We start from the raw sequence: 12,186 nt of genomic DNA, 5'->3' as shown, positions 1-12,186 counted from the left end.
GGGATTTTGTTTTGCTTAAACTTAATTACGAATTCGTTATTATTAGACCTTAGAGTAGTAACTGGCAAAGGAAACATGCCGGCGGCTTTGTCATTCCATGACTTTAACTTAGACTTTAGTCATTTTTTTAAGTGTGAGGTGTGCTATATGTATTCTTTTGATTACATAAATGATTTGTGGATGTTTAGGGCAGATGGAATGAGGGTGGGTGTGTGTGTGTGTGTGTGTGTGTGTGTGTGTGTGTGTGTGTGTGTGTGACCTGAACGAGGAATTGATGAATGCTAACATGAAATTCATGACAGAAAGTGTTTGTAGTGAGAATTTCGCTGGGAAAATGAGTGCACGTTCAAAAGAAAAGGATGGTGTGAAAGAGAGGCGAAAAAATGTTAAAAATTCAGTAAAAAAGAAAATGAGTGATCTTAAAACCATAACGAATGTTAAAAAGGATGAAAGTGAGGTGAGATTGGTAGAAGGGAACGAAGTTGAGAGAACGAATGAAACCAGAAATGGCGTAATGCAGGAATCGAAAGTGGAAAAAATTGAAAGAATGAATGATAGCAAAAGTTGGATGCATGTTGGACCGAAAGTACGGAAACACAGAAGGATGAATGAAAGTGAGAAGAGGGGGGGGGTCAAGAGTTAGAAAGATTGAATGATAGAGAGAGAATGTGATGCAAGATTCGGAAGTTGAATTCGATTGGATGAGGCAAGAGATGAAAAGGATGCTGAATGAAAGTAAGAAAATTTGGGGTAAAAACTATTAAAACAAATCTTGATGGCATGAAAGAGTTAACGAAAGATGAGCGAGTGGCATTGTATGGTGACTTCATTATTAAAGGTGTGCTGGATGATAGGATGCATAAGGTATGTTTTCCAGGTGGTAAAATGAGTAGAGTGATTGAGGCATTGGATATGAGGAGGGAGCGAGCAAAGGAGTTGATGGTTTTCATAGAACAAATGATTTGACAGAGGACAAAGAGCACGTCAGAATGAATATCAGGAGGCTGCTTACAAGGATAAAAGAGAATAGTGTGACGGGAAGGGTAGTGAGCATGTTGCCTAGGTATGACTGTGGTGAGATGAGGCAGAGTGCAAGGATTATGAACGATGTGTTGGCTGAAATGTGTGAGGAGATGGGAGTACAGTTTGTTAATGTGTGGAATGAGTTTGAAGGACGAAGTGAACTGTATGGGAGCGATGGACTGCATTTGAGTGGTTTTAGTGTGAGTCGCTTGGAGAGACTGCTGCTGGAAGGTAGAGAAGTGAGTAGAGAGAATGAATCAGATCAAGTGGGAAGTGATGTGGAAGAGCAGAAGAGTAAGACGAGAGAGATTGAAGAGGTGGTTATGAATGGGAAAGTGAATGGTATGAGTATAGAAAATTAGAGAAAGAGTGTGGAAGAGGAGCAGGGAAATGGGGAGGCTCAGGGTGGATGAGAAAAGGGTTTATGTGGAACCACAAGTGGGTTGATTATGAAGGGCTCAGGAGACAGCTTGCAGGTGTAGCATGGGATGAGGAGTTAGCTGCAAAAGAGATCAATGCAGCTTGGGGGATTTTCAAAAACTATCTAGTAGATGCAATGTCTAAATGTATTCCGAGGGTGAGAAGCTTAAATAAGGTAGGTGTGAGATGGATGAATAAAGAGATTAAGCATGCAATACAGAGAAAAAGGGCATAGTGGAGGCAGCATAAGAGAAGTAGAAATAACCAATTTCATGAGGTCTACAAAGACCAGGCAAGGAGGGTGACTTGGTTGGTGAGGGTAGCTAAAGAGAGGTATGAACAGTAGTTAGTAATGAAGCCAAAAAGAATCCAAAGGAGATCTTTTGATATGTAGCCAGCAAAAGAAAGAATGATTATGAAAGGATGACATTGATTGGAGGAAATGGTATAAAGACAGCAGTTGCAGAATGTGTGGTGGAGATACTTAATGAGCAGTTCATAAAGGTCTTTCAATCTTGTGAATGTGAACTTCATGGAGAGATTGAGAGCAGTTGATGATGGGGAGGAGAGACTGACTGTAAGTGAGCAAGAGGTGTTTGGGGAGTTGAGTAAACTAGATGTAAATAAGGCTGTGGGACTTGATCATATATCACCGCGTATTCTGAAGGAATGTGCCAGAGAGTTGACACCTGCCTTGAGATATTTTTTTAATACGAGTCTTGCACTTGGTCAAGTCCCTAAAGAGTGGAAGGAGGGCAAGATTGTGCCACTTCATAAAGGAGGTGATCGATCTTAAGCATCAAACTATAGGCCTATCTGTGTGTCAGGTGTTGTGGTTAAGTTGTTGGAGAAGCTTGTGAGAACTAGGATCCGGAGTTGTGTTGACAACAATGGTATTATCTTTGATGGACTGCATGGATTTGCTAAAGGGAAGTCATGTTTTAGTAATCTACTTACTTATTACAATAAAGTGACTGCTTCCTTGGACAGAGAAGAAGGATACACAGTAATATACTTGGATTTTGCAAAGGCTTTTGATAGAGTACCTCATCATAAGTTGACATTCAAACTGGAGCAGATGTGGTTGGATATTAGACTAGTGTATTGGATTGGAGACTGGCTATCTGATAGGTATCAACAAGTTGTGTAGGGGGGTGCAATATCCAGGAAAAGGAAAGTCACTAGTGGAGTGCCTCAGGGGTCTGTTTTATGGCCATTACTGTTTAGCTTGTATATTAATGATATTGGTGAAGATTTGGATGGAGATATTCAGTTGTTTGCAGATGATGCAAAATTGGGACAAACCATGAAGAGTAGTGAAGATGTTGTGGCCTTACAAGAAGATTTGAATAAATTGAGTGAGTGGGCATGGAAATTTGGATGCGAGTTCAGTGTTGCAAAATGTAAGGTTTTAAAATTTGGAAAACAAAGATGGGATACAGAATTTATGCTTGGTGAGAATATATTGTTGGAGGTGGAGGAAATAAGGGATCTGGGGGTGATAGTGGATAAGAATCTGAAATTTAGGGGACGCATAGCCAAAATTGTGAAGACAGCACAAAGGCTTCTGGGGATGATGCTGAGGACACTGATGTGTAGAAGTAGGGAGATTCTTGTTCCGTTGTATAAGGCTTTGATTAGGCCACACATGGATTATTGTGCCCAGATTTGGTCACCTGGTTTTCAGAAGGACGAAGAGATGTTGGAACGGGTCCAAAGGCGACTGACTAAAGTATTTTCTGACCTCTGGAATGTTGAGTATGAGGAAAGATTGAGAAGATGTAATTTGCAGAGTCTGGTGGACAGGATGAAGAGGGGAGGGGGTTGTTATAGGATTAATGCTGGAGAAGTTCTACATAAAATAGTGGGAGATAGGGGGGAGAACCAGAAGTCATCCCTGAAAACTGTATAAAGAGGGTGTTAGTAGGGGAGTGAGAGGCAGGTTTTTTTGTGCAGTGTTGTGAATGATTGGAATGCCTTGCCTGAGAGTGTGGTGTCTGCAAGGAGTTTGAGTGTGTTTAAGACATGGTATGATGAGCTGTGGTTAAAGGGACCTCCCAGATGAGTCTTTCACTCCATGAGGTATTGGGGTAGTAATAATAATATTAATTATATTATTTTTATTCTGAATAAAATTCTTGGAGTGACAAGACATATTGTGGGATGGCTACCCTAGAAAACGCAGTGTCTTTCATACCACTTTTTGAACTCATTCACTTTCATGCTCTCACCATTCTATGATGGTGGAGGAATCGGTGAAAACCCATTGGCAAACTGAATCACAGCTGCCGCCATTATTCAAACATTGAATATTAACAAACTATACTGAAATATTACGTTTAAGTAAAAATTCCTCAAGTGCAAACCATCCATAGCCTGTATGTTCTATCTAGCTTAGATTCTTCTATAAATTTAAAGCAAAACTAATAATTTATAACAAAAACTTATTATTATTATTTAGAAAAAAAAAAAAATCAGCTAACACCATTTATTCCCATATAGGGAGTAGGCAAGGCTGTTTTAGCTTTGCCTAATCTAACTTTTGGAGACTGAGAGGGCGGTTCAATCTCCACTGGCAGCCAATCAGAGATAGCTGGCCCAAGGCTATCACTAAGTTAATCAGCATGCAGTGAAGAGACGGCTAACAAGTGCTGCCATCTCGTGGTCCATAACCCTAACACAATGTTTTTAATGTCTGAAAATAGTATGAGTTCGATGGTTAATTTTCTTGAGTTTACAGGACGAAAAACTCAAGTTTTCAGGAGAAAAAACCCACTTGCACATTCCAGAGATTGACTAACTCTTGAATTGGTTGAAAAAAAGGCTTAAAAAATGTTCTTATAGTGAGTGAAGAGACTTGAACCCAAGTCTTTATTCGTGTGGTCAAGAGCTGCGGAGTTTAAACGGCACTTCCACTGAGCTACTCAGGCTCTGTTATTTTTATTTTATTTTTTATTTTTTGCCAAGAATGTCTACACATGTTTTGTGGACTTCGAGAAGGTATGTGACCGGGTTCCTCGGGATAAGCCTTGGCAAGTAGTACAGGAGTACAGAGTGAATGGCCAACTATTAGCTGCTATCAAGTCCCTGTATGAATGCCCGGAGTTTTGTGTCAGGATAAACAGTACAAAGTCTGAACCTTTCACAGTCTTGGTTGGCCTCTTCTGGGGGGGGGTGTTCTGTCACCCCTCCTTTGCATAATATTTCTGGACTGGATTGATAGGCACAGCTGGGGCGGTGGGTGTGTCAGGGTTGGAGGATGTGGCATTGGACGTCTGCTTTTTTGCAGATGACCTAGTTCTACTTAGCTCCTCCCTATAGGTTTGTAGCTGTTTCTGCAGAAGCTGGAATGAAGATCAGTACAGCCAAAATTGAAATATTTGTGGTCTCAAGACAACCATCCCAGTGTACTCTACATGTGAGTGGAGTCCCACTGAGGCAGGTGGAGAAGTTTAAATACCTTGGGTCCATATTCATGAGTGATGGAGGGTGGGACGTAGAGCTAGCTACCTGGATTGGCTCAGCAAGTGCAATATTGCGGGAGCTTGGCCGTTCGGTGGTATTGGGGCAGGAGTTGGGCCAGAGGGCAGGGCTGGCTGTCTTCAATGCAATCTATGTCCCCATCCTTACCTGTGGTCATGAGAGTTGGGTAATGATTGAAAGAATGCGGACATGAATCTAAGCAGCTGAAATGAGGTTCCTTCAAGGGGTTGCAGGACTGACAAGCCTAGACAGAGTCAGAAACTCTGCAATTCGGGAAACCCTCAATACTCAATCGTTGCTTCTCCGTGTTGAGAAGTTATGTTGGTACGGGCACCTGGTCAGAATGCCACAAGATGGGCTCCCCCAGCAGGCCCTATTTGCCAAGCCAGAGGGTGGGAGGCCACGTGGAAGGCCGAGGACTTGCTGGATGGATTATATCCAAAAGGTTGGGTGGACATGTTTGGGAGTCCCACCAGAACACCTGAGCTTGGTAGCAGAGGATCGTGACCATTGGAAGTACCTCTTGCAGCTGCTACCCCCCACAACTCAATTAGGAAAGGTGGGCCTTGAAGATGTATGTATGTATGATTTATATTTTGCTGCTACCTCATAACACGTCCAACTATAATTTCTTCTTTAACTATATGGAAGAATTTATTACTTTCATTTGATGGTTAATGTAGACATGTATGAACAATGGATGACTTAATTCATTTCAAAGACTATCTGAACAACTTGCATCCCGATACAAAATTCACTGTTGAACTGGAAGATCACAAAAAATTACCATTCCTTGATATCCTTGCCAAAATAAATGAAGAAGAAAAGAGATTATCCTTTTCAGTATAGAAAACCTACTGCAACTGGAAGAATTTTACATGCTGTTTCACACCATCATCCATTACAAAAGATAGGCATGATAATGTTTTAACTTTACAAGATAGAGCATACAAAATGTCCAGTATGTCAACTAATAAGAATGAAGAACTGCACCACCTGAAGCATAACTTCACCCTCAATGGTTATGAACTCAAGACGATCAGCAAAATTCTTAATACACCTCCTGCATCTCCTTTACTCAAACAAGCGTTTAAGAATGCAGTCACACTATTGGAATATAATAGATTTAGTTTAATCCTTTATCCCAGTGAGAGCGAACAAAGTTTGCGCCTGAAAATATCTTCAGGACTAAATATAGTGTTGTACTATCTTATCCAGTAAGTAGTGCAACACCAAGGCAACTCGTGGCAAAGGTGGAGCAAGCTACCAGGCACTTCTAACCCAGTATCTCCCATAATGCAAAACACATTTCCTATGTGGATATGTATACTGTTATGCATTAAAGGGATTGGCCATCTACCCAGACTAGTTTCGACCTTTATTGAGGTCTCTTCAGTGGGAGCCAGGCCCAGAGCTGGAGATACCAGGCAGAAGCAGTAGCAAGTCATCTGTGCCTATCAACACTATTGGAATGATGTAATGTTACTTAGTACGTTACATCAGGAATGTTACAGACAAAGTGGCAAAGTTGCTCCGTGAGTATCACATTAAAGTGGTTTTTTACCATTGCATAAAATTTGCAGATTCTTACATCCACCAAAACTTTCACATCATTGCATTAAAAAATCAGGTGTTTATGACATTCATTGCTCTTGTGGCATTTGCTACATGGGCCAAGTAGGAATGTCAGGGGGAGATCTGCATGTCTGAACATATAAGAGACATCAAAAAAAATAAGATAGCATAAATCAGGTTTGACATTCCATACAACTACCACAGGCCATCAAGTAGTGTGGCAACAAACTAACATGTGATCATAATTGTTTTACAAGAAAGTTCAAGGAAGCCTTTGAAATGCTGTGGATTCCCATGCAATGTAACAAAAACCAAAGCTTAATTCTACACCAAGTTTGGTCTTCTTTCATTAAAAATTGATATGCACTATGCTACAAAACGTGACAACAGCAACTAGTATTGTTCCAGCATTAATTAACAGTATTAATTTAACATTTTTATTCTGATTCTTTATTTATTTGTGTGAATTGTGAAGTCCTGATAACATCTAACGTGTGTAATTAATTGTTTCTAGTCTTTTTTCTGTACAACTTTTGCTAATACCCTGATGATATAAGTCTGACTACTTACAATTATCTTAAATCATGAGGTCTCAATACTGGAAATTGTCTGCAGAACTGCTACACAGAAACATATGTATTCATGATGTATGCATAGGCTTAGTCTGAGGATATAAGTCTTTGTTTCTTAACATGTTTCATAGCTAAATGTGCTTGATCTCTTTAGCAGTATTCCCAGAATTTAAGGCTCTCCATGGTACTGATCTACTATAGTTTACACACATTTGTGGTTGGAATTAACATAAACATGCTAAGAAAACTGTGATCTCTGAATATTTCTGGAACTTAAAATACTAGTAAAATAACAAGAACCTTAATTGTTAAAGTATACTAACTATTCAATTTGTAAAATTTTAAAATTGAAAGTTAAAGTATATTAACTATTTAATAACATTTGGATTATTATTCTGTCCACTGCCTGTTTTCTTTTGCAATTGTTTTTTAAGTTATAGTAACACTGGCGTCACTCTTCATATTCAGTAAGACCATTTCTTTTACATATTAGCTGTTATTTATAGCCACCTTTCTTGAATGATTTGCACTGTTGCAAGTTTTTTAAAAATAAGAATAGTTTTAAATTTAGCTTAATCCTTTATCCAAGTGTAGGCAAACAAAGTTTGTGCCTGAAGTATCTTCAGGACTGAGGCAACTTGTAGTAAAGGTGGACCAAACTCTCATCACTCCTTGTCTCAGTATCTCCCATAATGCAAAGCACATCTCCTTGCAGAGATGTATAATGCTATGTTAAGGGAAGGGTCACACCCAAACCGGTTTCGACCTTTATTGAGGTCTCGTCAGTGGGAGTCAGACCCAGAAGTGGGAAAAACTGGTCTGGGTAGTGGCCCTTCCCTTAATGCAGAGAATTATACATCTCTGCAAGGAGATGTGCTTTGCATTATGGGAGATACTGAGACAAGGAGTGATGAGATCTTGGTCCACCTTTACTACGAGTTGCCTCAGTCCTGAAGATACTTCAGCCGAAAATTTTGTTTGCCTACACTTGGATAAAGGGGTAAACTAAATTTATTATAGTCTAACCAAGTAGAAAATAAACTTCCAACATCTTTCTCTAAATCCAGAATAATTTAATAATAAGGTGGTACACCTTTTGGCAACTCATATAGGTAAATATGACCTCTCCATTGCTTCTGCCTTAGTATCACCACTTCTGGGTCTGGCTCCCACTGACTAGACCTCAATAAAGGTTGAAACTGGTTGGAAGCTTGGGTGATGAATGGCAATTATGTAGCTCATGAAGTTTTAACTGAGGCTCGGCTGTTGCTGTCACCCAGGTCCTGGGTGTGTTTGTGTGTGTGGGGGGGGTAATGAATGGCAATGCTGTAGCCCATGAAGTTAACTAAGGCATGGCTGTTGCTGTTACCCCTCAGATGAGATCTGAGCAAATGAGCGGCTCTGCTCAGTGGTGGGGTGAACCTGCCATGGTGTAGAGCCAACTGATTCTGAGAGTTCTTCTGAGTGGCAGGGTGAGCCTGTTACTGAGGGGGGAACAACGCTGAGTTTTTTTAATTTGACCTGTACTTGAACCTTCAATAAAGGTCGAAACCAGTCTGGGTAGTGGTCCTTCCTTTAATGCATAGCATTATACATCTCTGCAAGGAGATGTGCTTTGCTTTATGGGAGATGCTGAGACAAGGAGTGATGAGAGAGCTTGGTCCAACTTTACTACGAGTTGCCTCAGTCCTGAAGATACTTCAGGTGCAAACTTTGTTTGCCTACACTTGGATAAAACTAAATTTATGATAGGATTAAACTAAATTTATTATAGTCTAACCAAGTGGAAAATAAACTTCCAAGAAGAATAGTTTTGTTCAAATTATATATATTTGAATAACTGCAAGTATTGCTGATGAGAGAACAGAGAGCAAACTAAAGATTTTGCAATAATTTATAGTGTGGGATTGAGAATTTAGGTGTTAGAATCATGGCTTAAGTTAAGTAATGACTAAGTTGTTTAACTAAATATCTTGCCTATTATTGTATCAGTGTTGAGTTCATGTATTATAATGTAGGATGTGATTTTGAAAAGTAATGTTACGTCGTTGTTTTCTCTGCAATTTCTAAACTTATATACCTCATTAATCTCTATTATCTTCTCTACTGTATAGCCTAACTTGATTCTACCTAGGGATATTTCCTTTTCAGATACTGGCAAAATTTGTATTATGCTGCGCCAGCCAGTATCCTATAACAGGAAGTAATTCAAGCTCAGGGAAATATTCCTAGATTCATTGGCATATACTCTAATATATACTTCACATACAGTTATATAGATTTCAGTACTTTGCAATCATTACCTAAAATCTATTCCTAAATATATATATATATATATATATATACACACCCAAAATTCTTCCCGCTAAGGTTCTAATTTCATAAGTTGTAATTTGATATCTCGAATTCAGGCATGACTCAGGCATATGCAATAAAACATGTTTATTGGAACTAAAAGACAAGTACAACTAAATTGAATCAAAATACTAAAACTTCTAAATCTCTTGCTAAGTTAAATCTCATGCTAAGATAGATAAACAATTCTAATTAATCAAGTGCACTTAGACAGATAAAAATATTAATCATACAAAACAATGGAAAACAATAACAATATCACACTAAATTAATATCCTCTCATGCATGCTATTCATAAAGTACATATTATACAACTTATTGCTTTCTCAATTAAGGTTATCTACTAAATAAAATAAACTTATCATTTCAGTCACATTCAATTGAGGATTCGTTCCTGAAAATTTCTTGCCCAACAGAACTAGCTGTTTCAAATATGAAATCTTATCAAAGTTCTCTAAAGGATTGTCCACGTTACTTAATCAAACACAAATTTCTATCTTCTATCACTTCCATAACATATAACCAAGATCTCTACATTACCCAGTTCTTTCCGAAGGTCTATTAACTTTGTTCTGGTCATCCTTTGATTGGCTATCTCAGCGCCTGGCCTTGTGGCTGCATTGTCCTTTCTACTGCTGCCGGACATGAACTAGTTTCTGCTGCGACTAAGGGCTATCTCCGCTCCTTTCCGATGGGTCATCCAGTGACTGGCATGATTCTGCATAGGCTGATGATTCACGTACGGCTCCATGTGGAATCTTCTCCAGCATAATCAGGAAAGCGGCCCACTGTCCGACATCGTTGCACCTTGGCTCGTCTTTTCTCCGACCACCAGTCAAGAATCCTCGAGATGAAAATCCGGAAAAAAGCCATGCAATATGGCGTGCATTGTGTTATATTCTGTGTTCAAGCGCCCTCTTTTTGCTGTATCCTTTTTCGCATGACCCTTTACTTTTAATGCCCTTAAGTTGATCCTTTACTCTCCCTTTTGTTGTTAGGTGTTGTCTTCATGGAAAGTGTGCTTACGTCACTTTCCACGTAAGCTGTAGCCTCCGGCGTTACGATCGATACATGCGTTTCAGATGCGACCTTTGAACTGTTACTCATTACCTGTCTGGCGACCTGCGTTATTTTAGATAGCTTAATAGGACACAAATTTAAGCTAATATTTCTTTTTCATAGAATCACTAATTTGACATAATTCTCTAATTTAGTAGTCTTCCGTTTGACAACAAAATATTTCTGATACATTACACATATTAATACACATTCTCATATACAACAAACAAGGTCTTTCTTACTTTCTGCTGGTGTGCAGGTATTGTCTTAAATTTAGTTAAATTTTCATGTTAGATTCTGAATGAACAACTTGTTAGAAAATCCTCCATTCAGGATCTAACAGTAAGCTCTTGACATGTTTTATGGAACTCGTGTCCACTGTGCAGTGCAGGTACATACAGATTTAAAATTATGTGTGCATGTCATAATTTATTACTGTTATAACATTGTAACATCAAATAGCATTGTTGTTATTTGATGTAATGACTTGGCTATCTTAGCAGTGTTACTCTGTCTCTTAACTTCATTGACCACTTAACTGCCACCTCAAGCATGGCCTAGCAACCTATATCTGGTTCTGGTCTCAATACCTTTGGGTGTTTCTGATACAGAATACTCCATAGGTATTAAAGTTCAAAATGTCACCATATACAATGTCTATAAACCTCCATCGCAATCCTGGCCTGATCAGATGGACCGATCTCCTCCTCACCCTGCTATCTATGTTGGTGACTTCAATTTCCATCACACCATGTGGGGCTATTCCTCTAACAACTGGAATGGTAATAATCTAGCTAACTTAATGGATACATATAACTTATATTTGAATTATGATGCCAAGCAAGATGGCATTCTTTATTCAGTTATTCAGCCAGATGGAACAGACCCTACACCCCAGATCTGTGCATAGTCACTAAAGACTCCGAAGACCACCCTCTACCATCAACCAGAACCATCCTTAACAGATTCCCTAATAGTCAACATCGTCCTACATCAATCCCAGTCATCAGCGGAACACAAATCGTTAGATGGAATCTCCACAGGTCCAACTGGACTGCATTTCAGAAACAAATCGAGCAAACTATTAGAGCAATTCCACTCACTTCTAATTGCTATCCTAGATTTGTTAGAACTAACAAATCTACTCAAATCTGCAGCAAAAGCCTCTATCCCTAGAGGCTACAGAAAACAATATATCTCATGTTGGAGTAGAGAAAGTGAGAACTCCTAGCCAAATATGAAGAATCTGAAGATCCAACTATTGCTAAGGAGCTCATATCCACCCTGGATAAAAACAGAAAAAAAGATGGATCTCAACCATCAATGAACTCGATTTCATCACATCTAGTCGGAGAAGCTGGTCACTTCTGAGAAAATTAGGTGGAGCAGAGAAGAGCCAACAACACACAAAACAACAGAGATAACTCCTGATCAAGTGGCTAACCATTTATTGAAAACCTCCAAGATTCATCCCAGCTCTACCAGGAAAATTGCTGTACAATCTTCCACCAGACAAATCCTGAGGATGGAATCCAAGTTTCCTGAACTCATACACCCAGTATCTCGGGAAGAGGTACAAATAGCCTTAAAACTTACCAAGAATGGCAAAGCTGCAGGAGTGGGTGGTATACTCCCTGAGTTCCTAAAACATCTTGTTCAACATGGCCAAACATGGCTGGCTGCCCTTTTCTCAGAAATC

At 39.3% G+C, this 12,186-nt stretch overlaps 1 protein-coding gene across 1 annotated transcript in view; it reads left to right on the top strand.

The window, feature by feature from the left end:
• Positions 1 to 12,186, top strand: part of LOC150100342 (serine/threonine-protein kinase DCLK1-like) — a 427,047-nt gene that overhangs the window by 232,695 nt on the left and 182,166 nt on the right. The window lies entirely within an intron of this gene.

The sequence above is a fragment of the Typopeltis vanoorti genome, chromosome 13, assembly GCF_054136105.1.
Source record: "Typopeltis vanoorti isolate ZY-2024b chromosome 13, IOZ_Tvanoo_1.0, whole genome shotgun sequence".
Taxonomy (NCBI): Eukaryota; Metazoa; Arthropoda; class Arachnida; order Uropygi; family Thelyphonidae; genus Typopeltis; species Typopeltis vanoorti.
The sequence above is the reverse complement of the archived record's forward strand: the minus strand, read 5'-3'. Positions and strand labels throughout refer to the sequence as shown.